We start from the raw sequence: 22,662 nt of genomic DNA, 5'->3' as shown, positions 1-22,662 counted from the left end.
AGTTTGCCTATTTTCCAGTTTTGCTAAGGATTGCCCTATGGTACTGTTTTTACTTATTTAGTGCTACTGGGATTAGGATAAGAGCAACAAACAATAACAATAACTAGCATAAAATAACTCCTAAGATTTGCAAAACACTGTACAAATATCATTTCATTTTAGCCTCACAACACCCCCCATTGTACAGATAAAGAAAGTGAGGCAGACAAAAAGTTGTGATTTGTTATTAAGTGTCTGAGGATGACTTTGAATTCAGATCTTCTTGACTAGAATTCCATCTACTCTGGCACCTACCTTCATCCTTATCTGTAAAGTGGAGGGAAGGAAAGATAGCTAAGTGATCTAGCTCTAAGATCCCATATTGCTAAAATGGGAAGACTAGACAGATTTGGATGTAGTTATTAGATTGGAGGTTTTGCAAAACTAGGCCAGATAAGATGATTGTGAAATTGCTTTATGTAGCGTTCTCTTGCAGATGGTTGCATTATTAATAAAAGTTTTTTCTTTTCATGATTGTTTTGCTCTTCCCTCTAAAGTATGGGAGGTTTGGGCTGATAATAGGTAAGAAGCAGCACAAAGAAGGGGATGCTTTTTGACATGGACGCACAGCATGTTGGTTATAGCATTTCCACATCATGGTTTTTAGAGTCTGTATGAGGGTATGATTTGTATTTGGTGTGGCAGCCTGGAGTAGTGGATCAGAGTCCTGGATTTGGAATCAGGAAAACTTGTATTCAGATTCTCCCTCAGATCTTAGGTTAGCTAAACTAATTACACATTTGTCATTCTTTGGATGCTGTGTGATCCTGGACAAGTTTTCTCATCTATAAAACAAAGGAATTGGATTCAGTCTTTAAGATTTCTTTTCAGCTCCAAATCCTTGATCTTATGATTCAAATGACTAGAATGACAATCAGATGATCTAAATGTAATTCAGAGACCTTCTGATTTATGTGATCCAAGTAAGCTTGAGGTGGTTGGTGTTTCCCATTTATAAATTACTTTAGGAAGGAAGATGATATATTTAATTTAGACATGTTGAGTTTGAAGTGTAAGTAGGACAGGTAGAAATATAAATGTTTGAGATATGGCACTGGGATAAGAGATGAAATTTTGAGAGTCATCTATATAGAGGTTTTGCTTAAAGCATAAAGTAGATGAATTCTTCTAGAGAGAGCTTAAGTAAGAAAAGCTTAAGAATAGATTTGAGAAATACTGATTTTTTTGAGGAAGAGAAAACGGCGTAGAGGAAGATGAACCAGTGAAAAAAACCAACCAATAGGTATTAAATATCTGCTGTGGGCCAGTTTACTCTGCATGATGTTGGGAATAGTAGGGGAGCTTAAGCAAATCAAGATAGTTAGTAAAAATCATTAACTGTCTCAATTTCACAATCAGAACAACATGCTTATACAATATACTCACATAGTGTGTGAATATGCATACATGTATGCATATACATATATGTGCACAAATGTAGATGAAATATAAACAAGGTGATTGGTTAAGGGGATCATGAAAGGCTTCAAGGAAAAGGTAACATTTAAACTAGACCTTGAAGAAGGATAAGAATTCTAAGAGAGAAAGATGAGGAGGAGGGGGGTACATTTTAGGCCAGGATGACAGATAAGAAATTCAGTTCCATAAATAAGGAATAGTAAGAAGGCTGGCTCAGTTGGACCATGGGGAGTGTGAAGGGAAGTAATGGGCAGTGAGGCTGACAAGGGAAATTGGAATCAGGTTGTGAAAGGCTTTAAAGTTTCTATTATATGATTGAGACCAGAGGAAGCCTTTAGAGGTTATTGAGTAAGGAAGTGACATGGATAGATATGTGCTTGAGGAAAATCTCCTTGATAGCAGTGTGGATGAAGAACTGTGTATGGGAGAATCTTGAGGCAAGGAAGTTAATAAGAAGAATGCTATTGTAGTATTATGGATCCAATAGTATTAAGAGTCTAAACTAGAATTGTGGCCATGTGAGTTTAGAAAAGAGTAGTATAGAGATGCAATTAACAAAATCTGTCAACTTAGTAAATATATGAAGTGAGGGGAGATGAGGAATTGAGGAAAATATTGAGTTTACAAACTTGAGATTTTGGAAGAATGGTGTTATCTTTGATTGAGATAAAGTTCTAAAGAGGGATCTGTTTTGGGAGAAAGATACCAGTCTAATTTTGGACTTGTTTGCAATATTATTATATTCAGTCTGAAATGTTGACTAGTCAGGCAATTGGTAATGTGGGCCAAAGTTTAAGATAGATAGGACTTAGAGATGTAGATGTAGGAATCATTGACATAGAGAAAGGAAGCAATTGTATAGTGCCCACTATGTGCCAGGTGATATGTCAAGAACTTTTTATAATTATCTCATTTGATCCTCACAATACTGTGAAATAGAAGTACTGTTACTTTCTCCATTTTATTCTTGAGGAAACTGAGGCAAACAGAGTAAATAGCCAGTAAGTTTCTGAGTTGAGATTTGAATTTAGTACTCCTTGATTCTCGGTCCAATAGCATAGAAATGATGATTTAATCTCATGAGGATTTGTGATGTTACCACTGAGAGAGTAATAGGAAAGTGAAGCAGGTCCAGGATAGGAGAAAACCTTGAGGTATAATCACATAAGTTTAGGCGGTGATGATACAAAGAAGATTCAGGAAAAACACAATCTGTTTATTAATCTTTTTCTGACAACATCTAGTTCTTATCTTTTGGTTTTGCTCTTTAAAACTTACACCTGGTATTGTAAGTTTTAAAAATACCTTGAATTCTTTCAGAATAGACAGCAGTAATATCTTTAGGTATAGCAGCTATGTGAATTATAGTTCTTGCTCCACAGTATAGAATATTTCCCAATTCTCAATACTTAGGACCATAAATTTAGAGGAAGGTAGGATCTCTGAGACCTAGCTAATTTGGGATTTGTTTTTCTCTTTTTGTGTCACACAAACTTTAGACAGGATGGTGAAGCTTATGAATTCTTTTTCAGAATAATTTTTTAAATTAAAAATTAAAAAAAATCATTAATGAAGGAAATGCTACATTTCAGTGAAAGATTAGTAAAAATAATGATCTGATTTTTTTGCTTCCACCTAAGTCCATGGATACCCTCAATCTCTTGGCAGATTCCAAATTCATAACCCTTGATCTAATGAATCTCTTTCATTTTGGTAAATGTGAACTTATTTGATTTGCCTAAGATCACATAATTAATAAGGTGATATTTTGGAAGCTGGGAACTAGATTGACAGCACTAATTGAAGTTCATTAATTTAAAATGCAAAATAGTAGTGAAGCCACAGGTTAATTGAATTAATTAAACATTGGTCATTCTTTGCTTGCAAAGAGATTGCAAAAATAAATCTTTGAAAACATCTAAGATTTGACAAATTGAAGTTAAAAACTGAATCTACCTCTTCATTGCCAATTTTAAATTTTATTGAGTTATTGTTTTTTAATTTTTTGAGAATTATCTCTGCCCATTTTATGTGCATAAAGTTGTATGAAGTGATTAAGTTTATTTGGTACCAGTTCTTGCTTGGAACTTGAGAATTGTGATGGTTTACATAACATTGTCAGAAATGGAGTACTTATTCTTCAACATCATCTGTAATTATATCAGATGCCAACACTTGTGTACCAGGAAAATAAATAAATGGGTTGAGGAATTGGACTGGTTACTTGAATAAAATGGATACTTTGCTAATAATTTCAGAATGATTTTTAGAATGGCCAGTGTTGTTGGAGAAAGTCACGAAATTCTTAATTGAATTTACTACCAAATTATCCTTCTTAACGTTGGCTGAATCCTCATTATTACTTCTGTTGCTTTGTATTATTTTTATAGATTGTTTATAGAATTTCTCATAGCTCATGTTCATAACTATTATTTTCTGTTAGTTCAAAAATACAACCTTAACCTTCATTTTCACCTTTTGACATTATTTCCTTCTTTACTGAAGACTACAGCTATCTTTCATTAACTCCCTCAACTTCATTTCCTCTGTAGTTCAAATCTCCTTCATTGGAATGAAAAGTGGATTTTCTTCCCTAGTTTTTTTTTTTTTTGAAATGTCTAGTTTTCATTTTTATAATATAGTAATTTCTGATATGCCACTACTGTCTTGGAATTGTATCTTCTTTCTTATAGCAGTGAAAAACTTAAAAAAACAAAAACAAAACCCCCCCAAATGATCCAGGCTATATAGAGTCAAGAACTATGGTTCATGATGTTTTAGTTTAAATGGTCTTTTATTTTACATTGTTGTAATCATTTTTATATTCATTTTTCTGGTTCTCTCTCTTTTTTCTTTTTTTACTTTGCATGATGTCATATACATTTTCCAACATTTATTCCTCACGTGAATAATTTCTTCCTGCACACTAATAATGTGCCACTACAGTCCTGTACTAGTTATTTAGCCATTGTTCATTTTCTTTAAGTAGGCTATACTCCTACTTGAACCCTTAAACCCATATCCTCTAGATTCTAGCTCCACCAGTAATTTTCATCATCTTTTTTTTTGTACCTTTAATCTCTCCCTAAACCTAGATTCATTCCCTTTTAACTAAAAGTCCTGAGTTTTCTGGATTCGGTCTGAATATAGATTTGAGAATCATTTGTAAAGAGATGATTTAAATGCATGATAGCAGATAAAATTAAGAATTGTGAGAGTGTAGAGAGATAAAACAGTGCTGGACACAGCCTTTGGTGGTATAATTCAGAATTAGAGTGTGACATAGATGATCCAGCATGGGAAATGGAGGCATATAGGACTGGAGAACTAGGGAGAGAGGAGTATGATGAAAATCCAGATATTAGGTGGAGAAGATGGTCAAAGCCTACCAAATTCTACATAAAGGAAAAAATGATGAATCCTGAAAAAAAATTAGCAATTGGAATATGCACCTAAAAATAACAGTGACTCTTTTGGATTGAGCAGTTTCTGAGTGAGGTATAAAGCCACTTGGCTAGAGGGGTTAAGGTGAGTGAGAAATGGAATCAAAGCCTTTGCAAGTGAAAGGAAGGAAAGATAAAGGATGATAACTTAGGGAGATGTTAGGACCCAATGAAGATTTTTATGGATTGGGACACCTGGGCTTGTTTGTTGGTTAGGAGAATTTGTAGATAAATAAAGGATTTGAACATTGGAAAGGTGCTGCATATGGGAGGTAGTAGGAACTAGGCTAAACATAGAGAAGTTGGACTTGGTGAGATGGGGTCACTTTATTATCAGAAAATTTAGAGTAAAGGAGGAAAGAATAAGAGGATGATGATGATGTTTTCAGTTGTAGAGTAGGAGAGCGTGGAGGGAAGCTCACTGTGAATGACCTACTTTTTTCTGTGAAGGATGAAGTTGTGTTCATTGCTGAATGGGTGGAGGTAGTTTATGAGCATTAAAGTGGTATTCAGAACAAATGATTTTGGGGAATTTGAAAGAGTGCCTATTAGAGAAGATTAAAAGTTTTGCTGGTGGTTGTAAGGTTTTAGTTAAGATTAGATAACATATATTTATTTGTACTGGACCCAGGTTGCAGGATGTGTCCAACATAATTTACCATATGTTGTTGGATTCTTGAATGTCAGCTACATTAAGTTAGGATGGATTTTTTTTTTTTAAATGTGTATTGTGTGGTACCTGTGTGTTCTACAGCTATGTGTGGTGAATTAGTCAGCAGGAAGGGGTAATGACACTGAATCGTCATCGTCATCACTGTGAAGCATCAGTAGAGTCTGCTTTTTACAGTTTGTGGTGGGTGGATACTAAATGTAGTTAGGAAGTTGACATGCTACCTGGACAGAAATGAAAGATTTAGCTGGATATGTGAAGTACCTATGAACTTGAGACCTATGATTAAGTAGATGGGTTGAATGTTCTAAAAACAACAAAAATGAGTTTGTTGAAAAATGTTATTTTTAGAGGCAGGTTGGAGTTTGAATATCTTGTGGTAGTAGAAATTTCTCTTATATTCTTATCTTAGAAATACAAAATTACATTCAGAAAATAAAATATAGATTTGTTGAACAAACATGTCAAAGTATAGTTTTCAGGACTAGCTATCTAAAATATTTTAAATTCTTTCTTCACAAAGAATTCACCATTCATTTAATTTCTTTTTTCTTGATACTTTTTTTTTCATACATCATTCACAGTTTCCAAATAATTGTCTCCCTTCTCCCTCACCTTTCAAAGCACAAAACTGCCTAAATAGAGTAATATTGGGTAAGTAATACTCTTTGTTTTGCTTTCCTCTTTTGGAGGTTACCATATAATAGAAATGAAGAAAAAATATGTGTGTGTGTGTGTGTGTGTGTGTGTGTGTGTGTGTGTGTGTGTATTTCAAGCCTAATTATTTGTTCCAACATTGTCCATTGTGTTTGAGTTGACTACATATTTGTTACATTGGTAAAAATGTCATCATTCCTATGTCTTCTGTTTCTATGGACAAGAAAATTATTACCATAGTGATTTCCTTCTACAAACCATTTAAATAAAATGGATTCTTTTGAATTTAGTAGCCCAAAAATATTTAGTAAGATGTCTGTGAAAATGCTATATAAACCATTAAAGATTTTGTTATTAGTTGTGTTTAAAATTGGTAGTGATAGAAAAACTGAGGCACAAGAAGCTGTTAGTGTACCTATGAATTATGATTGTGCTGGGATTAGAATTCAGAATTCCTTTGTCCCCATTCTCTCTTTGGCTGGTTGCATATGTGGCTAGTTTAGGTGTTACCAGGTCAGTAACAAAGTACTGTTATTTAATAATGGTTAATTTCTGGAATTCTCCCTCTCTCATCCCCAACAAACAACTAACTCTCAAAATAAATACATTGGTATTTATTTATTTAAATTTTTATTTATTTTTTTCTTAAAGCTTTTTATGTAACATATACATGGGTAATTTTTCAACACTGACCCTTGCAAAGCCTTCTGTTCCAAATTATCCCTTCCTTCCCCCTCCCCTTCCCCAGATGGCAGGTTGTCCAATACATGTTAAATTACATTGGTATTTATATAATCCTTCCTGCCTTGTTGTGGTAGAGGGACTTGCATAGCTCAATGAACCAATTTACTACACTGTGCTGGGTTACTTCAAGACAGACAGATCATAGTAAAGAATTCTGACAAAGATGATCCACTGGAGAAGAAAATGATAAGCCACTTCAGTATCTTTGCCAGGAAAACCCCATGATCAGTTCTAAAGTGATTAAAAAGTGATGACATCGGAAGATGAGCCCCTCAGGTTGAAAGGTGTCCAGTATGAACATGACCTTGGACAGACTTCGAGAGATAGTGGAGGATAGAAGGGCCTGGCTGCTACATGAGGTCACAAAGAATCAGATGCGACTGAATGACTGAACAACAAAAACTTATATGTCAACTTCCTTACCAGACCTGGACAGAAGGAATTCTTTAAACAAGAGGTATGAATGTCTTTTTTATATCATGACTTTCTTATTCTCATTCCTTTTCAAATATATAGGGGCTCTCAAAAGTCTTACTACTGTTTTAAGCTTTAGTAGCTTAAAAAGCTTAATGAACTTTAATAGCTTAAAACAGCACTAAGACTTTTTTGATTCCTGTGTATTTGTGTGTATGTATGTATGTAACACATCGACTCCCCCCAATATTTAACATTTTCTAATATTGTATTAAAGGGTAAATTTGAAAGGTCAGAATTTTGGTTCTTTAGAGCTGTATATTGAATTAAGCTAAGATACATACTATTTGGCAATGAGTAAAAAAGTACACGTAGTTTTTGCCAAGGTTCAAGTTGCTGACTATGGCTCCCCCATGTGATCAGGCACTGGATTGGGCACATTTTCTGTCTATTGTTCAATAGTGTTTGCAGATGTGGTTGATACCTCAGTGTCATGTGACAGTTAATAGTCCCAGTTTAGAGAATTAGAGTGCTATTTTGGGGTTAATATCTGTTTGATTAAGTGATAGCCACAAAAATAAAATAATCATTAATTTGGCTTTCAGTGTTAATGCAGACTAGAGAATAAAATTAATTTACTCACCTGTCATCTTATGCTTAACTTCAGTATAGAATTTCTGTCCTGAAGATGCTTGCCTCTGTTATCACCAACTTTTCTCACTTCCTGGCTGTAACTGGAACCTGCCTTTCCTATGATACCATCTCCTTTATCAGTATTAGCTACTGTCACCCCTCCTCCAACTTGCTTATAAAAGAGGAAGGATTACTATCTGCTGACCTGAGACAATCACTAAGGAAAAAGGAGAATGGGGTATCTTAGAAGCCAAGGGAAGAGATGAATATCCAAAATGAACATGTATTCAGAGTTGTCAAATATTGTAGTCTAGGAATATGACCTGAAAAAAGATCATTGGAATTGGCAGTTTCTTTAGACTATCTCTTCAAAATTATCAATGATTTGAGTTGTGGGGATTAAAGCCAGATTGCCAAGGACGGTAAGGAAAGGCTGAGAAGTAAGGAAGTAAAGGCAAAAAATATTTCCCCAAGAAATATTAAAAAAAACCCCAAACCTTTAAGTATTTATGATCATATTATTTTGGAGTTGAAAAGTACTTGAGAAATCACCTAGTCCAGCCCTCTTATTTTTAAAAATGAGGTAAAGAAAGGAGTAGCATGTAAATAAAGGTAATAAGTCATAGAGTTGGCATTTTTACTTTGGCCCATGGTTCTAAAACCATATTTGTTTGTTTTTTACCATAACACAATTAGAGGGCCACTAAACTAAACTTGACCTCTTTTTGATCAACCAAAAAAGTATGTATGTATTATGTATTCATGTATGTATGTGTTTATTTATTTTCTGAGGCAATTGGGGTAAAGTGACTTGCCCAGGGTGACACAGCTAGGAGATGTTAAGTGAGTGAGACTTCTGACTTAAGGGCTGGTGCTCTATCCACTGTGCCACCTAGCTGCCCCCCAACAAGTATTTATTAAATCTCTTCTGAAAGTGCTAAGCAGGGGGGATAAAAATACAATGAATGAAATGATTTTTACTCACAAAGAGTTTACTTTCTAATGGGACAGAAAAAAAATCAATATAAAAGGAAAAAGAAAAATAAGCCCTAAAGTAATGAACTACAGTTTATATGGAAGGAAACTAGCAACTGCAGATATTAGAAGAAATGTGTGGCCTATATTTAAATTAAAAAAAAAAAAGACAAGCATTACAGGTTTGTGTTATTTGTTACGCTGGACTGAGTCCCAAGAGATTTTGACTGATACTGTCTTTGAGATAATGGACAGATCACTTCACCTTTCTAATCCTTAATCTTTCATGCTGTATAACAAAGATTATGTCTATATCATACCACATTTAATTTTTTTTTTTTTTTTTTTTTTTTAGTATTTGAGGAAAGCACATTGTAAAATTAAGCTTCATATAAGTTTATATGATCCTACTCTTGGTTTTCATTAGCAAGTTACTTATCTTCACCCAATTAACTGGAAAATGAAGAAATTGAGCCAGACACTCTTCTAATTCTAAACTTATGTTTTATGTTGTCTTGTACTTCTGATTATTTGGAAGACCATCAAGAGTTTTATTTCTTTACATCAGAAGACAGAACAAGGGACAATTGCAAAAAGTCAGATTTGGCTGACATTATAGTTTATTGAACTTAAAAATGAGTAGGTGGGCTTGAATAATTATATAATCTTAAGGTTGGAAGGGACATTCTTTTGTTTGCATTTGCTTTTAGCGACCCTTAAATGCCTATCCACTCAGCCATTTGTCTGCCTTGTACTTCAGCAATACATAGTAAGCATTTTATACATTTTCTTTCTTCTCCATATCACTGATGTTGGCATGAAAACCCTTCCCTCTGTATAGAAATTTTCTTTGAGTTTACTCTGAGTTTACCAAAGCTTTTTACTTTCAGATGCTTTCCCTAACTTTCCAACCTTTCTTTCCCTAGCTCTTACTCTTTTGGAATCTTTTGTTCAGCTGTGTTCTATTCTTGATGACCTTGTGAACTATATTGTTAATAAGGTTTCTTTGTAAAGATATTGAAGTGGTTTGCCATTTCCTTCTCCAGGGGATTAGTGACTTATCTAAGGTCACAGAGATACTAAGTGGATTTGAACTCTGATCCTACTTTTTCTAGGCCCAGCACTCTACAGTCATCTGGTTGCTTTATGAATATCTTAGAATTATTTATTTGGATATTCTGTTTACTTATTCATTTCCTAGCATTTATTATAATTATTTGGGTTTTTATCCTTTTCTCTTATGGTCTTTTTAGAACAGAGACTATGACTTCTCATTCTTGGGTTCTCCTATTTCTTTTACATAGGACTTATTTCCTGTGCATGAATTGACAGAGGCTTTTTTTTTTTTTTTTTTTTTTTTTCCTTTCTGAGGCAATTGGGGCATGCTTAGGGTTACACAGTCAGGAAGTGTTAGTATTTGAGGCCAGATTTGTACGAATGTCCTCCCAGCTTCAGGACTGGTGCTCTATCCACTACATCAAATGGCTGCCCTTACAGAAGCTTTTAAAAAATGGAAGTGATGGGTTTTAGAACAACTGATTTCCAAGGTGAGGGGAGATGAGGAAATTGATTTAATGGCTATTTTTCTAAGTGTATTTCCGAAAGTGTATTTTGAGGGATGTTCATATCATTCCTTAAGCAGAATAGATCCTCAAGACAATAAATTTATTTTGGTATGCTTGGATTAAAACTTTCAAGCCGTTTTGATTGTGCTTGGGGTTTTAACCTTCTTTTAAGGCAGGCAGAAGGTAGGCAATCACTCTGTTTCTGGAATACTTTAAAGGGGGTGTTTCTTTTTTCATTGTGAATAGAAAGTGGTTAGTACTTCATTCACCTTCAAATAGTGCACAGGAAATTGGACAGTCAAAATTTTTTTGGCATAAATTCTTTCAGAACCACACTTAAAAAATTCTTGTTTAGTGTGATTCATTCCTATGTCTATTTAGTAACAGTGTTTAGCTGAACTAGGTACAGGGATTTTTTTCCCTCAAGGAGCCCCAGAAATAGTTTTGTTATACCTAAATGTTATTGCTTCTATAATATTTCACCTTTGGGAGGAGTTGAATTTTATTGAGGTCAAGGCTGCATGGTCATCAAAAGATGTCTTAAGAATTGCAGTATAAAGACAAACTAATCTCAGAGCTAATGTTTATGTTAGAGAAACATTGTTAGCTTTATTTTTATTTTTTTCCCATTTATTCATTGTTTGGTTAAGGAGTTGGGAATCTGGTTTGAGAAAGAAAGAATGGTATTCTTCCTATTTCACAATTTTCTGCCACCTATGTATGAATTCTGTTTCCACCTGCCAGAAAGAATCAGGATAACAATTAGCTAATCTTTTTTGATAAATAGAATATGGCATAGACATTTTTTGTTTTTGTTTTTGTTTTGTTTGGCTGGAGTAGAGGGAGAGAATAGGGATGAAAGCAGTTGTTAAAACTTTGGACATTTAAAATTTCATTATGTTTTAATAAAAACTATTTCTATATAAACTTAAACTTTGTGAGTTTACATAGAATTTTTGTAGCTTTTGGTGGTCTGTTCTTCTTATTCTATGCCAGAAGCTTAAGATCCGGGAAGTCTTAACCAAATTGAAAAGACTTTCATCTCAGGTTAGTTATATACTACATCTAAGTAGAAATGATAGTTGACATTTATGGTTTGATTTTATGATATGACTATGATTTATTAAATATTTTCAGTCTTTATGTACATCAGATTTATGAACCTCATAATTGCTGTTTAAGGATCACATAAAGGATCTGTTATTTGTTCTTCTGCAAACTTTTTCCATACTGGCTTGCTGTTGCAGTCTGTCAATTAATGTGTCAAACTATGTGCTAGGCATATTGCTGGGAATACAAAAAGAAGCAAAACACCATCTCTGACCTCAAAAGAAATCACAATCTGATGTACAACATACAGATATTTACAGAGCAAGCTATAGACCATATATATAAAGAAACAGTTACTAGACGGAAGGCACTGGAATTAAGAGGGATTGAAAAAATAGTAAGTTTTATTGCCTAGGTCTCAGAGACATTGATACATGCAATAGGGATAGGAATACAGGTCTTTCTGATTTTAAGTCCAATATTCTTTGCTAAGCATAGTAATACTGATATCATCTCTCCATATTACAGAGGAGTTGTATCCATCATACCATCAGGGAGGTGATGCTATGCAAATGATTCAAGTGAGGGAGGGCTGGTCAAAGTTCACCTGCCTCTCTTTCTCTTCTAGAGTCATTTGGGTCCAGTGGCCAGATATAGGCAGCTGGACAACTGGAGATGGTCCTGCATGCAATGGGAGACTTTGGGCTTTTTAAGTTAGGATGTTAACAGGTCTGTTTGAGTAAGGCCACACTCATTCAATGATGGCCCATAGGCTAGATAGCAATTGAGGCAAAGAACGGCCTCTATCATCTAGTCCAAGAGAAAAAAAAAAAAAAAAACCTAAATAAATAAAGTTAACTCTGGGAGGGGATGACTTTCAGGGTTTCTGTTCTAAATAAAAATGATTGCTATTTTTTACATTTACTCTGAGTCAATCTGAACCTAACCAATGACCAGCTGGGGCTTGGCCTAAGACCTGTTGTTGGGCAGTCAGGGAGAACTAGTGTGATTTTGATTTGAGGCATAATCTAGCCAGTAAATTGCAAGTTATCTTAGGAAGGATCAGTGATTTAAAAAAAAAAAGTTTTTAAGAACATTTGTAGGTAAGATATGATATCCTTTGTGGATAGAGGGAGGGAAGGAAGGGAAAGAAGTAGTTATAGATGAATAAACTAGGACACAAAAGTTTCAAGCTGCTATGGTCATACAAGAGTATATGTATAGATATGACATACATATACATGAATACACATTTCTGAATGGACACAAAGTTTGATCATGTACATATTCTGGTTAGGTAGAAAAGATGAGGAATATTGGGCTTCAAGGTTTATAAAACATTTTTCCAAATTTATTTTGGACATTAAGTAATCAACAACTGAATTTCTTAACTGAACTTAATTGAAATTCTTTTGAATTCTCATCTTTTTCCCTTCCCCCAATTCTTACTTCCTTAGAGACTGGTAGATAACCCTATGGGGATTAAATCCTTCAGCTAGGTTGGTCCTTGAATAAAAAAACACACAGTCATCCCCAGTCCCCCACTGCCAACAGCTTGTTTATCCTATTCTAAAAGCCTTTTCACCTTTGTAGACCAAACCAGAGCTATGGCTTCCCTAGAACTCATGCCATAATAAGGTATGACAGTAGGATTTTAGTGGAACATTATTATTAGGTTGGTTAACACCATAACTTATTCAAGAAATGGAATAAAAACTAAATAATATGTAAAATTAGCATTGTTAGGGGCAAAACATGCATATATGATTTATCCAATTGTCCAGTGAGTCACCATTCTTGTTCCTGCCCCTCCTGGAAGTTGGGAGTAAAACCAGAGAAAATTAATTATGAATATTGAGTAAAAGTAAGAGACCTTCAAAGACCTTACACAAGGATTTCCCAACCCCACCCCCCTCCAAAAAAAAAAAAAAAAAAAAGAAACCCATACACAAAAATTTAATATAAAAGTGAAGACCGAGAAGTATAATATTGTACAGAAGTTGGATGATGTTCACTTGGGGCAAAGAGCACTGGATTTGGAATCAGAAAGCCTGAGTTCAAATACTAATTCTGCTAATTTATGGAAAGTCTCAATTTTTCTGGGCTTCAGTTTTATATCCTTAAGTGGAACCAGATGAGTTCAAGAGATTCTTTTCACCTATGATCTTGTGAGCCTGTATTCACACCTCCAGCAATGTGTAGTATCTGTGACCCTGAATAAGTCATTGAACTTTTTAAAATTGCAAATTTCCTTCTCTGAAAAAAAGAGGATAATAAGGACTTTGAGTACCTACTTCAAAGGGTTGTTATGAGGGTCAGATAAGACAATATGTCTCTATGACTACTTGTAAAATGCTATTTGTTTTATAATTAGGACAGTAATAAGAGGCTCTAGGTAAAAAGCACATGATCTTTTCTTTATTGAATGTCCTTCATCCCGTATATTCCTGCCATACTACCTGTCTTGCACTTACATTACTGTAAAAAGTCCCAACCTTAATTACTGTATACCTGGATGAGTACAATAGTTCCTAATGACTTTTCTTTCTGAAGTTTTTTTTTCATTTGTCATATCACAAGAAAGTGTTCCTCAAGCACGATTTCAGGTATTGTTGTTTCCCCTTTAAAAACCTCTAACAGTTTCTGATCAGTGTCAATATCCTCTTTCTCCCCACCCTTATACACTATACACTTTTACATTTTTAGTTTAGACTTTTTACTTTAGAACAGAAGAACAGAGATAAGTCACATTTTCTTCATTCTTCTCACTCAGTCCTCCTGTCATCTTTCTTAAAAGTTTTATCATATTAATCCCCCTGATGCTGAAGAGTCAGCATGATGTGGTAGAAAAAACACAGTAAATAATATTTACAAAAACCCAAAATAAATATGTTTTTTTCTTAAGGAAGAAATACAGTAATTAAAATAACAAAATCTGGATTCATGTCTTGGCTCTGCTACTCACTAGCAGGATACCTGTGAACAAATCTTCTGCAAAATCTTCCTTATGTGTAAAATGGAGATAATCATAATTTTACTACCTTTCTCACAAAATGGTTTGATGCCTTCAAACATGGCTAAATTGCCCCAATAATTAAAAAAAAATCTCTAATATCACGTCAAGTTATCATCCTATCTTCTTTTTTTCAATCAAATGCCTGGAAAAAAATGGCCTATTTACCTTCTCTCCCCAACTCCCCAACAAATATTCTTTCTTGCTTTAGCCCTTCACATTTCCACCATCAATCATGAAACTGAAATTGCTCTCTCCAAAGTTACTAGTGCCAAATCTAATGGTCTTTTCTTGATTTCCTTCTTGACATATCTATACTCTTTTCCTCTTCTGGGTTTTGTAACATCATTGATGGTTTTTCTATTGCACGTCCTATCATTTAATTTTTTCCCCTTCTAATTAGGTCATAGTTTTGATCTTTATTGTAAGATGTTGATGATATTTGTACACAAGTAGCTAAGTCAGAAATGACTCTCACATTGGTCACTTATTACTTTCTATATGTTTAAAATATCAGTTTCATTTTTTGGTGGTCTATATCCATTCTTCATGTCCAGCAGCTTTTAATCTCCTTTCCTGAAGAAAGTATCATTGCATGTGGATATGAGACTTTGTTGTACTCTACAAGTTTTCAGTCTTATTTCTTATTTTTTAAACATATTATCATATTGTTATTTATTTTGCCATATCCTGTGATGCTTATCTTTGAATAAAAGGCACTGAATATTTAAAATGTTGCTTTAATTTGGAGGTCTTAGTATAATTTTTGTAGAATTTGGCTTATATCTTCGTCTTTTGCTTAAATTTTAATTCTTTTTATTGCGAGTTTTTTTTTTTTTAAACAAATGCTTATCTTTAGCATCATGATAGGACATGATCAAGTTCTCTATAAATTAATGTTTTTGTTGCCTTTGGATTCAACTATCAGCCTTTTTATTTAATAATTTCAATTTAATTGGTACTTTTTTGTTCTTCTGGTTTTGCTTATAGTAATGTTAAAAATAGCACTCTTGACACTGAAAATCAGATGTCAAGGAAAATTTATTAAAGAAGAATCTTAAGGAACTGTCTTAACGGTTCTGGCTAGACGTGGGCCCACTCCTCTCAGGAAGAGGGAGCATTAAGTACAGAAATAGGGGAACCTTTATACTTGCTCATGTAACACAGCTCCTTCCTTCAGAGAACTGATTGATCCATTTTATCTGGGTTATACTCTTTCTGACAGGCCTACTACGTGTTTCCCCTTAATATGTATAAAATATGCGCTCCCTCCCCCCATACATCCCATGATCAAAAATGGCAGAAAACTCCTCTGGGATGTAGTGTTTAATATTCAATTAGCCTATTAAGCAGGCTCAGTAGTAATTTGGTTAAGTCAGGTCATTGACCCCAACTAATTTGGGCTGGATGGGCTATTATCTTAAGTGTAGTTTTCTCAAAACCACAAGAATCTTTGATTGGCTGAATCCATCTGTGGCTTCTTAGCCCCCCCCAATTTCTTATTTGATCAAGACTTCTATTAATCACTTAATTGTTCTGTGAATCCTAATCTTAATCACTTGTATTCTGAAAACCTCTTGGTCAGTGGTACCCACTATCCCACACTACCTTAAGGCTTGTAACTCTGTGGAAACCCAACTTTTCAGCATTTTTGACAGTTAAGATTTTTTTTGGGGGGTCAGATATTGTAAAAATTTTCTCCCAATCTTACTATTTTCTTTTTCTCCTATATTTATTTCTTTTATATAAAATTTTATGTGATTATCAAAATTATTTTTTCTTTTAGGATCAGATTATAATTTTATAATTATTACATTATTAGTAATTTGATAATTAGATTGCTATTATGAAATTATTTTTATGATTAACACAATTCAGTTTCTCTTTATGCCAGTTTGTGTACTTGATAAGGTTATATCAACTAAGTTGGAACAGTCATTCTTTTTAAAAAAATTTTAATAGCTTTTTTCCAAATACATGCAAAGATAGTTTTCAACATTCACCTTTGCAAAACCTTGTGTTCCAAATTTTTCTCCCTCCTTTCCCTTCACTCCTTCCCATAGTTAATCATGTGCAATTCTTCTAAACATATTTCTATATTTGTTATGCTGCGCAAGAAACATCAGATCAAAAGGTGAAAGAAGAAAAAAATCATGAGGAAAAAAACCAAGCAAACAAACAACAACAACAATCAAAAGGTGAAAACTATGTTCTGATCCACATTCAGTCTCCATAGTTCTTTATTTGGATGCAGATGGCTCTTTCCATCACAAGTCTATTGGAATTGCCTTAAATCACTTCATTGTTAAAAGAGCCAAGTCCATCACAGTTGATCATCATGTAATCTTGTTGTTGCTGTATACAGTGGAACAGTTATTCTTTTTTTTTTTTTAAATATAATTTTTAAAAAAAATTTATTTTATTTAATAATAACTTTATATTGACAAGAATCCATGCCAGGATAATTTTTTACAACATTATCCCTTGCACTCGCTTATGTTTCGATTTTTCCCCTCCTTCCCTCCACCCCCTCCCCAAGATGGCAAGCAGTCCTATATATGTTAGATATGTTGCAGTATATCCTAGATACAATACATATTTGCAGAACCAAACAGTTCTCCGGAACAGTCATTCTTAACACACAGTATTGCAGTTATTGTTGTGGATGGATGGATGCTCTCTAGGACTGTGAGTGGGCTATTTTATGTATATTGTTTTGGTTTCATGGATTACCATGACCAAGAGGTTGCCAAAGTATCTTAACTATGAGGATGAGCCTCTCTGGCTTTAATTAGGTTAATCCTTGGAAAGCCAACATAGACTATTGCTAGGACTTAACTCAAAGCTTTTCCAACATTGGAGGACCTTCCAGAGTCCTCCCCATACCCTTCAAGAATCCAGGTTTGTCTCCGTGTCACAATGGAGCATAGGAGTCCTTTGTGCTTTTGCATGGAGTTACATTGACAATAATGATAGTATTAGTAATGAACATTTTTATCGTGCTTTTTAGACATTTTCATTTGAGCTTCACAACAACCCAATGAGGTAGGTCCTACAGGCATTATTTTCTTCTTACTGTAGTCATGCAACTAGTCAGAGGCATGATTTGACTCTTAGTCTTCTTGACTATAACTACAATAATTTTTTTCTTAAAAACCACAGTGCTAGTCTGTAGTGTTAGAGGCAGAGTTTGAACCCTTGTCTCTTCTGAGCTCTTTCCACTGTACCACACTGTCTAAGCAGAAATAAAGAAAAAAAAATATCACTAGCATACATGATAATTCTTTGGTAGCATTCCTATTTTTCTAGTAGTGAAGTCTCTTGGGGTATCGAGAAGTTTAATGACTTTCTCATTATCATATAACTAGTTACGTGTCAAAGACAGAATTTAATCTAGTTCTTCCTTATTCTAAGATTAGCTTTTATTATGTCAGTCCCATGCTCCAAATCTTCTTTGCTTCCCTATTGAAAATATATTATATCAAGTCTAAGCTCCTTTATTTGACTTTTAAAATCTTCATTATTTGGGTCTATTCTTCTTCATCTTTTTTTATAATCTCTCCAAACTTTATGCTTTAGTCATTTTCATCTGTTATCTTCATTTCATACATGTTTTTTCTCTCTAGTTCACAGTTTCCTTTTGTTGAGAGGTGCCTCATCTTTCTCTTGAAAGCCTACCCAACCTTTAGCATAATATTGTAGAAAAAATGGGGCAAGGAGATCTAGATTCCAGTCCCTATTCTGCTACTAACTGTTGTGTGACCTTGATAAATTATCCAATTATAAATTTCTCTAAGCCTCAATTTTATCATTTGTAAAATGACATTGTTGGTTTAGAACATTGGTTTTCTTCCTGAAATTGCAACCAAAAATATAGGCTGCTTGTGGGTCAACATAAAGATCCTCAGAAAAATATATACATCCCACAATCTTGTCCAAACATTGAGATGACCAGAGAGTGCAAGACATTGGGGGAAATCTAACAAAGAGACACTGGTTCCAAGATTAACCCCTTTTATGTTGGTAGCACTTCCTCCAATCACAACTCTGTATAACCTCTGTCTCCATGGAGGTATTGACTGCTGTCATTCTCTGTCTGGCCTCCCGGGGTATAAAGAGTACGGGTAGGGAGACTGAACAGCATGGGAAAAACCACAGAGTATCCCTTTAAAGGGTAAAGGAAACATACTTGGGATCCAGAAATATCTCTAAGAATGAGAATGATGGGCATAATTTAATTAGATTGAATTGAATAGAGACAAATGTTCAGTCTCTGTACTTTTTGAACCCAAATACTGAGAGGAGAGTGTTCATGTGAAAAAGACCCCGAGGCTTTAGAAGACAACAAACACAAGACAATTCACCAAGACAAATCACCAGTGGGATGTGGTAATCAAAAAGAGGTAATGCATATATAAAAATATATATATGTTACGTTAATAAAAAAACAGACATCTACAAGGCTGTCTTCAGAGAATAGTTGAGAAAATAAATGCACTTCCCTTCCTTCATTGCAGAAATAGGCAACTTTGGATATGGAATAGTGTATAACTGGTCAGATATGATGGAAGTATTGGCTGGTTTTGCTGAACTGTTTTTTCTTATTTTAAAAGAAAATCTTTGTTCCAAAGGAAATCAGGAGGAATATATATATATATGAATGTGATTCAAAAATGGATTGGAGTGGCAAGACTCTTGGCAGGCAGAGTATCTAGCAGGATATTGAAATGGTACAGATATGAGGTGATGAGGACCTGTGTGTGCTTAATTTAGGAGAAGGAAGTACAGAGGTGACCTAATAAATAAAACTTAAAATGTATATGTTATCTAGAATGAGAGAGGATGTAGATTTGCTGTATTCTGTCCTAGTTAGACCATATCTAGAGTTAAATTCTGGGTGTCTCATTTACGAGGGACATTGATAAGCTGGTATATAGATAAAGAAGGGTGGCCAATATGGCAAGGAGGGTTGAAATTGGGCCTATAAGGAACTGGGAATATTTAGCCAAGAGGAAATAAGTCTCTGGGAACAGTTGTTTATTTTCTAATATTTGAAGGACTGTTATGTAGAAGAAAGGTCTCTTGTTATGTGGTAGAAAGTTTGAGTTCTGAAGGCAGAACTAGTTAGAAGATTGAAGGAGGAAGGTTTTCTCTAAATAGAAGAAATTCCATAATAATTAGAACTATCCAAAAATAGAGTTATAAGGGATAGTGAGTTTCCCTATCACTAGACACTTTTTTAGGCAAAGGTTTGATGACCTCTGATTGGATATATTGTGGACTGGATTTGTGTTTTAGGTATAGATTAGAGTAAATGAATCCCAGCGTACTTTTTATTTCTAGGATCCTATGTATTTGAAAGTACTTTTGTTGTCCTTTTAGATCTTAGGTTGAAAAGTGTTATGATGTTCAACTTAAAATTCTATTGAGAAAAATCTTGGGGGGCAAGCTAGGTGGTGCAGTGGATAGAGCCCCACTCCTGAAGTTAGGAGCACCTGAATTCAAATGTGACTTAACACTTCCTAGCTGTGTGACCCTAGGCAAGTCACTTAACCCCAGTTGCCTCAGCCAAAAAAAAGGGTGGTGGTGGTGTTAGTTTCAGATTTATGAAGAGCTCTCATGTGAGAGAGTGATTAGACATTTTTTGTAGTACTGGATGACAGAGGTAGAATATACTTCCAAGTTGAATATTCTGATTACTTCAGTCTTTTTAACTTTTAAAAAAAAATATGTACATACTGTATTTTCATTTCATTCACAATAAATTTCATTTATCATCAACATTCAATTTTGATAATAAATCTTTGCCTGCCTATTATGATACCTAGGTAGGAGCCCACATTTCTCTGTTTTACAAATTAAAGTTCTTTCCTTACCACAAACTTTCTAAGTATTGTCATTATCTCCAGTTTTCCAGATGAGGATACTGAGACTCAAAAGAAATTAATTAGCTTGTTCACAATTAGTGACAGAGCCATTACTTGAACCTAGGTCATCTCCCAATCCAGCAGTCATTTCACTACATCATACTGTTGCCATTCACAAGAAGAAAAATGGTAAATATTTTAGAGTAGTCTATTTAAAAGCTTTTGGAAAAGAGCCTTCCTTAGTCTGTGATAATTGACATGTAAACTTGGTATTACTTAATAAATCCAGACCTCAGCATTTTCCAACCAATGGTTGCCTTTTGAGGAAAAATCTTCTTAGCATTCTTTTGGTTTGACTTAAGATTTTTTCCCCCACTTACTTTCTAGCCCTCTTATGTAGATTCACCCTTACAACCTCATTTTTTTTCATTTCTAAAATGGAAAGAATACTTGTCCAGTTTTAGAGTTGTTAAGAGGAAGATACTTTGTAAATTGTAGTAGATAAATGAGTTTTTCAAGTGAAAAATATATTATTTCTATACATCAAACTGGTAAACTATGATTAGACAATTTTTTTCCCTCCAAAAGTTTAGATTTAAAACAGTATCTTTTAAAAGTACAGTACATAAAATGTAATTTAGACATTTTGTTTTACCATTTTAATTGTCATTCTTGTGTCCAAAAATCTTCCCACGGTTCTCCATTGCCTACAAATTTAATTTCCTAAGCTAGCATTCAAGATCTTCCACAATCTATTTGACTTTAATTTGATCTCTCTGTATTTCCCAGTGTGCATCATCTATGCCTGCCACACTTAACTGTTCACTATAGCCTTGAATATATTATTGTTGGTTACTAAGCTCTCATTTCCTTGCCTTGAGTGCTTTCTCTTCTGCCTGAAATCTAATCCAGATTTTACTTCCTCTGTGTTTCCTAACTTGATTATCTGCAGCCCACAGAAATTTCTCCCATGTTCTCTCTTATAGTCAAGAACCTTACCCCTTCTTGGTCTTACAACCTAAATTGTCATGCTTGACCCCTCACTTTCTCTCATATGCCATATCTAATCTGTTGATTTTCCGTTATTAATGAATGCCCTCTTCTTTCTTCTCCACCTGCTGCACCTCAGTGCAGGGTGGGTGGGGGAGAGGGAGGCCCTCATCACCTCACACCTGTGCTACAGTAACCTGCTGGTCGGTCTATCTGCTACAAGTCTCTCCTCAGACCGATTCACCCTACAGCCAAAATGATTTTTTAAAATGTAGATCCAACATGTCACTCCTACTCAGTAAATTTTAGTTGCTTCCTTTCGTTTACACTATTCACATAGAAAATGTTCTGTTTGTCATTTAAAGTCCTTCATGACTTGGCCTACCTTCCCAGTCTTCTATCATGCTTGCTCCCTCCCCCCCAAAAACAAACAAAACAAAACACCAAAACCACACACTACCACACCTCTCAGCACTCCTCCCCATTCCCCCATTCACATACACACATTCTTTAATTCAGTGATACTGGCTTTCTTTGCTATTACTAGAACAAAATAGGACATTGCATCTGCTGATGGGTCTTTTTTACCCACCCTGCCCCCTGCCTAGAATGCTTCCTCTCTCTTTCTCAGCTTCCTAGTTTCCTTAAACTTCCCTCTGATATCCCACTTTCTTACAGGATACCTTTCTCATTTCTTCCTTAATTCCAGTTCCTTCCCTAGATTATTTCCTATTTATCTTCTATGTAGCTTATTTGTGCATAGTAGTTATGTTGTCTCCCCCCATTAGATTGTGGCTTCTCAAGGATAGGGAATATCATTACTTCTTTTTGTAATCCCACCGTACAACACGATACCTGATACATATTAGACAGTTAATAAATGTTTATTGACTATCTTAACTGACCTCTAGTAATTCATACTTTTCACTGTTCCATTTATTTAGTACTTAAATATTAACTTGTGCTAACTTTTTGTCTTGCAAATCTATTTTTTTTCTTCAATTATATTGTAAACTTCCTGGGAGTAGCTAGGAGCATCTCATGCTTTTTTCATCCTCCACTGCATGCAGCATAATGTCCTTGTACTAAGTGCTCAATAAATGTTTTGATTCTGTTCAGTTCTTTTTATGTGTGTGCTTTTAAAAAAATTTCAGTTTCTTCAATTTCAGATTACATAAAGTAC

The 22,662-nt window shown here is 34.5% G+C and overlaps 1 protein-coding gene across 5 annotated transcripts in view; it reads left to right on the top strand.

The window, feature by feature from the left end:
- The window catches only part of PPP2R5E (protein phosphatase 2 regulatory subunit B'epsilon), a 170,646-nt gene that overhangs the window by 20,139 nt on the left and 127,845 nt on the right, over positions 1-22,662 (top strand). The window contains exon 1 of one of the 5 annotated variants that reach the window (XM_051977799.1): positions 7,411-7,429. The exons of 3 other annotated variants lie outside the window; for them this stretch is intronic. The gene's annotated coding sequence lies outside the window, so the exon portion shown is untranslated. Of the gene's footprint in view, positions 1-7,410; positions 7,430-18,770; positions 19,026-22,662 lie in introns of those variants that run through there. One more of the 5 variants, XM_051977796.1, reaches the window with a different exon arrangement.

This window comes from Antechinus flavipes, chromosome 2 (genome assembly GCF_016432865.1).
Source record: "Antechinus flavipes isolate AdamAnt ecotype Samford, QLD, Australia chromosome 2, AdamAnt_v2, whole genome shotgun sequence".
NCBI lineage: Eukaryota > Metazoa > Chordata > Mammalia > Dasyuromorphia > Dasyuridae > Antechinus > Antechinus flavipes.
The sequence above is the reverse complement of the archived record's forward strand: the minus strand, read 5'-3'. Positions and strand labels throughout refer to the sequence as shown.